The 5,268-nt window shown below is 61.6% G+C and overlaps 1 non-coding gene across 1 annotated transcript; it reads left to right on the top strand.

The window, feature by feature from the left end:
• The first annotated feature begins 5,195 nt into the window (after positions 1-5,195).
• TRNAR-UCG lies at positions 5,196-5,268 on the top strand. Its single transcript has one exon. It is a non-coding gene; the product is annotated as a tRNA-Arg (tRNA).

The raw sequence follows: 5,268 nt of genomic DNA, 5'->3' as shown, positions 1-5,268 counted from the left end.
ATCCTTCCCTTCAACGCGCACTGGATGGACATTCGAAACACAGCCCTTTCCAGGAGGGAATGCGCTGCTTTTGGACCCTGGCGCCCAGCAAGAAGTCCTGGGAATCTTTTTCTGACCGATGGACCCCACTGACTTGCCTTTACCAAGCAGAAACTAAGGACCGGCCGATGGCTCTCTTTGCAAACGGACGCCATCAGACTGAGCCACGACGCGTGCTGCAGGATAGCCCCTCCCCACCAAAAAGCAGTGCCGTGACTCGGATTCGAACTGAGGGTGCTGCGGCCACGGCGCAGAGTACTAACCACTATACGATCACGGCCAGGCGTTGGGGGTGCAGGCAGCAACCCATGGGACAATGCTCAGCTCTGCTCTCTCGGGGCGGCCACCTACCTCGCCGGCGGCCACAGGTATTTCTCAAGTCTCCCCGTTACAGTCACAGGTCAAATGCTGAGCAAAGGAAAAAAGACAGGAAGCCAATCCCATGCCTGTCCCTTTTTCTGTCTTCCTCCACCCCTGGACCAAGTCCCTCCCTGTTTGTCTGGGCCATTGTCCTCATGGCCCTGGCCAGCCTATTTCCCTTTGCCGCTCTGAAACGTGCCCCCACGTGCAGGCCCATGGGGAGGCTTTGGCTAGGGCGTTAGTTTCCTTGTGAGGTAATTGTCTCTCTGGAGGTGAAAGTCATCAGTGCGGGGTGCGAAGGGAAGTGGCCGTGGAAGGAGAATGCAAGGCATGTGGTGGGCAGGCCAGGGATTTTTTTGTCCCCCCTTGAAAAGGGGTCACCCTCCCCGCCGGGGAATCAAACCCCGGTCTCCCGCGTGACAGGCGGGGATACTCACCACTATACTAACAAGGAAAGGGGCACGGTGAGTGGCCCCAGCTCCCACAGACCAGCTATGGTCAGCGTACACCTACACCGTCGCATGGGCCCCAGTAGGCAACAACACCCCTGGTCCTCTTCTGCTTCCCAAAGGCTTTGGCCGCAGCAACAGCCCTGGGAAAAGCCCTGGCCCAGCCGGACGCCTTTTCGGGCCTACACAGCTCCTCACACAACACCCGCCTGGGACCTTGCCCTCCCCTACCAGCTCAGCAGCACCTTTTTTCCTCTCAAAACCTCCTCTTGCCACCCTCCCCCTTCCACACTTCACACTCACCTCATCACAAACTCACCCACGGCCCCTTTGGCTTCTCAAGCGCCTCTGGAGGGAGGCAGCTTCCCTGGCACGCAGATCCTTCCCTTCAACACGCACTGGACGGACATTCGAAACACAGCCCTTTCCAGGAGGGAATGCACTGCTTTTGGACCCTGGCGCCCAGCAAGAAGTCCTGGGACTCTTTTTCTGACCGATGGACCCCACTGACTTGCCTTTACCAAGCAGAAACTAAGGACCGGCCGATGGCTCTCTTTGCAAACGTACGCCATCAGACTGAGCCACGAGGCGTGCTGCAGGATAGCCCCTCCCCACCAAAAAGCAGTGCCGTGACCCGGATTCGAACCGAGGTTGCTGCGGCCACGGCGCAGAGTACTAACCACTATGCGATCACGGCCAGGCGTTGGGGGTGCAGGCAGCAACCCATGGGAAAATGCTCAGCTCTGCTCTCTCGGGGCGGCCACCTACCTCGCCGGCGGCCACAGGTATTTCTCAAGTCTCCCCATTACAGTCACAGGTCAAATGCTGAGCAAAGGAAAAAAGACAGGAAGCCAATCCCATGCCTGTCCCTTTTTCTGTCTTCCTCCACCCCTGGACCAAGTCCCTCCCCGTTTGTCTGGGCCATTGTCCTCATGGCCTTGGCCAGCCTATTTCCCTTTGCCGCTCTGAAACGTGCCCCCACGTGCAGGCCCCGGGGGAGGCTTTGGATTGGGCGAGCGTGTCCTTGCGAGATAATTGTCTCTCTGGAGGTGAAAGTCATCAGTGCGGGGTGCGAAGGGAAGAGGCCGTCGAAGGAGAAGGCAAGGCATGTGGTGGGCAGGCCAGGGATTTCTTTGTCCCCCCTTCAAAAGGGGTCACCCTCCCCATTGGGGAATCAAACCCCGGTCTCCCGCGTGACAGGCGGGGATACTCACCACTATACTAACGAGGAAAGGGGCACATGGAGTGGCCCCAGCTCCCACAGACCAGCTATGGTCAGCGTACACCTACACCGTCGCATGGGCCCCAGCAGGCAACAACACCCCTGGCCCTCTTCTGCCTCCCAAAGGCTTTGGCCGCAGCAACAGCCCTGGGAAAAGCCCTGGCCCTCCTCACCTGCCCTTGCCCAGCAGGACACCTTTTCGGGCCTACACAGCTCCTCACACAACACCCGCCTGGGACCTTGCCCTCCCCTACCAGCTCAGCAGCACCTTTTTTCCTCTCAAAACCTCCTCTTGCCACCCTCCCCCTTCCACACTTCACACTCACCTCATCACAAACTCACCCACGGCCCCTTTGGCTTCTCAAGCGCCTCTGGAGGGACGCAGCTTCCCTGGCATGCGGATCCGGCTGATGGCTCCCAAGTGTGCAAGTCCGTCCCCGCAGAGCTGCCCCATAGGGTGACATTGAAGAAACTGTGGAAAACGGGACGGGGGTGGGGGGCAATAGGCTCCTATATAAGAAAAAGTCCTGCCAAACCGGACTGTCCCTTTAAACATGGGACATCTGGTCACCCTGGAGCAGCCCCGCACTCCTGCTCCCCGGCTGGTGCGTTTGTAACCCGGGGGCTGAAGCCGACGCGAGAAAGGGAAGGGAGCGAGCTCGGAGCTCTCTGGCACCACCTGCTGGGAGCAGAGGGCAATGACTGAGCGACGTCCTGGCTAATTTAAATATCACCTGGTTCTCTGCCGGGTGGCTCCACTGGAGAGCTGGGGCGTGGCCTGAGTGTGGCAGCACCTTATTTGCATATTAAAAGCAGCTGTTTGGGGCCATTGGGGTAAAATATGAGTAAGTTTTGGGGTTGGGCCCCACATGTTTAGTGCAGGCTGTGGGGAGCCGGGCTGAGCAGAGCCTGCCCCGACGGGGAGTGTGGTCACCCTGAGCTGGGAGCGTGTGGCCAGACATGGGGAAGGGGCTGCGGGGGGGGGAGAGGTGAGGGAGAAGGTTGGCTTTGGAAAGCAGAAAGTGCCCCCTGTCCTTTTGGTGTCTGGGTGGGGTTCTTGTTACCTACTGAAGAGCAGTAGCAGCAGCAGTGGTGGGGGAGGGGAATTGAGACTCTGCTTTGGGGGTTGTTGTGAGGCTGCTGTGGGGCATAGGACACGTGGGGGCGGGGCTGTCTGGGTGCTTGAGATGAGGGGCGGTTCCTGGTTGGCTGGTGCCGGCGTGCCTAGTGTTTTCTGACAGCTGATCTCCCATTGGCCCTCGCGCGGGGCGGGTCTCTGAAAGCTGGTCTCCCATTGGGCCCTCCCCAACTGACGTTTCTGACAGGCTCATCTCCCATTGGTGACGTTGTCTGACAGCGATGTGGGGCGGAGCCGTCAGGGCCTTGTGCGCTCAGAGCTCTGCGCCGCCCGCGAGAAGCGGCGCGAGGCCGCGCGGGGCGGGTCCCGCTGCCGGGCGGAGGGACCGAGACCGCAGCAGCGGCGCCGCCTCCCGCCTGGCGAGAAGCCGCAGCACCTGGGGGGGGGGTCACAGGGCGCGAGGCGCTTCCGCGCGCGGCTGTTTTCTGCCGGTCGCGGGGTGACGGGTCCTGCCCGGGGCGGCCGCGGGGTCCCGATGGCAGCGGGGGGCTCTGGCGTCCGCCCGCCCGCGGCGGCTGGGAGCTGCGGGGCCACCTGCACTGGCCGGGGGCTGCGGCTCCTCCTCACCCCCCCCCCGGTGACTGGGAGCTCCGGGCTCTGCCTGCGGTGTCTGAGCGCCGGGGGCTCCTCTCCTGCCCGGGGCGGCCGGGAGCTCCCAGGGCTGCGGCGCTGCAGGGTCTGTGAGCAATGACGTGGGGCTGCGGGGCCCTCCCGCCATCAAGGCCTGTTGGGAAATCCTGGGTCCATCCGCAGCGGCTGGGAGCTCTGGGGTCCGCTCGTAGGAGCTGCAGGGTCCATACGCAGTGGGGTGGGGCTGGGGGGGCTCCCCGCCACCCATGGCTGCTGGGAGCTCCAGGGTCTGCCTGTGGGAGCTGTGGGGAGATGAGGGGTTTGGGGTGGAGGAGGGGGCTCCAGCCTGCAGGGTGGGGCCGAGGGATTCAGAGTGCAGGAGGGGGCTGTGGGTTGAGGCAGGGGGTCGGGGTCCAGGATGGGGTGATGGCTCTGGGGTGGGGGCAGGGGGGTGAGGGCTCTGGGGTGCAAGAGGGGGCTCTGGGTTTGGGGGGGTTCAGGGCTGGGGCAGGGGGTTGGGGTGCAGACTTACCTCAGGCGGCTCCTGGTCAGCGGTGCAGCAGGGGGGACCTACTGGCCACTTCCAGGGCACAGCGCGGTGCCCTAGGACACGTAGGGACCAGCCTGCCTGAGCCCCGCAGCACCGCTGACCGGACTTATAACCTGGTCACCCCTCTGGGAGCTACAGGGTCCCCCTGTCCCATGTGGTGGCTGGGAGCTCTGGGATCCACTCACAGCAGCTGGGAGCTGTGGGGTCCATCTGTGGTGGCATGGGCCCGTGGGAGCCCCTTCCGCCCCTGGTGGCTGATAGCTGTGAGGCCCCCACTGGCCGACAGCCCCAGTCTTCCTGCCCCAGGGCTGAGGCGGAAAATGTCACTGAGATCTCTGAAAGTCACAGATTCTGTGACCCCCTTTATATAATCTTAGCCTTAATAGTTGTTGACTGTATCTCTCAATCTAGTGGTCTGCTCTAGCGCGGCTGGGACAGGGAAGACAGAAGCTCACCCCCCAGCACAGGTTTGGGCAGCAATGGCTCTTGGGCTATTTGCTGTGCATGCAGAGGACTTGTCCAGGCCAGTGGAGCAGCTCAGACAGATGAGGAGCTGGAAGAAGGAGACCTGAGCAGCCTGGAGATCCCTCTTTTTCTCCACAGCCACTGCCTGTCAGCAGGATTCCTCCTTCTCCTCAGTGAGACCAAATCTAAGCACCTAGAGAGCTGGTCTGTCCGCTACACCCCAGTCCCTCATGCCTGAGCCTCCCTGCCAAAGTCCTGTACCTGGCTCCAGAGAATTGTCTCACATCTCGCTGGGAACTCGACTTCTTGTGCCCAGAGAGTCTCGGCCCCATTCAGCAGAGGACCTGAGAAACACAGTGTCTGCCTTTTCCAAATAAGTGCTTGGAAAGGTTTTGTTCCTGTGACCACGTGGCCTAATGGATAAGGCATCTGACTTCGGATCAGGAGATTGAGGGTTCGAGTCCCTTCGTGGTTG

The sequence above is a fragment of the Mauremys mutica genome, unplaced genomic scaffold (genome assembly GCF_020497125.1).
Source record: "Mauremys mutica isolate MM-2020 ecotype Southern unplaced genomic scaffold, ASM2049712v1 Super-Scaffold_100252, whole genome shotgun sequence".
NCBI classification, from domain to species: domain Eukaryota; kingdom Metazoa; phylum Chordata; order Testudines; family Geoemydidae; genus Mauremys; species Mauremys mutica.
This window is presented reverse-complemented; position numbering and strand designations above follow the sequence as displayed.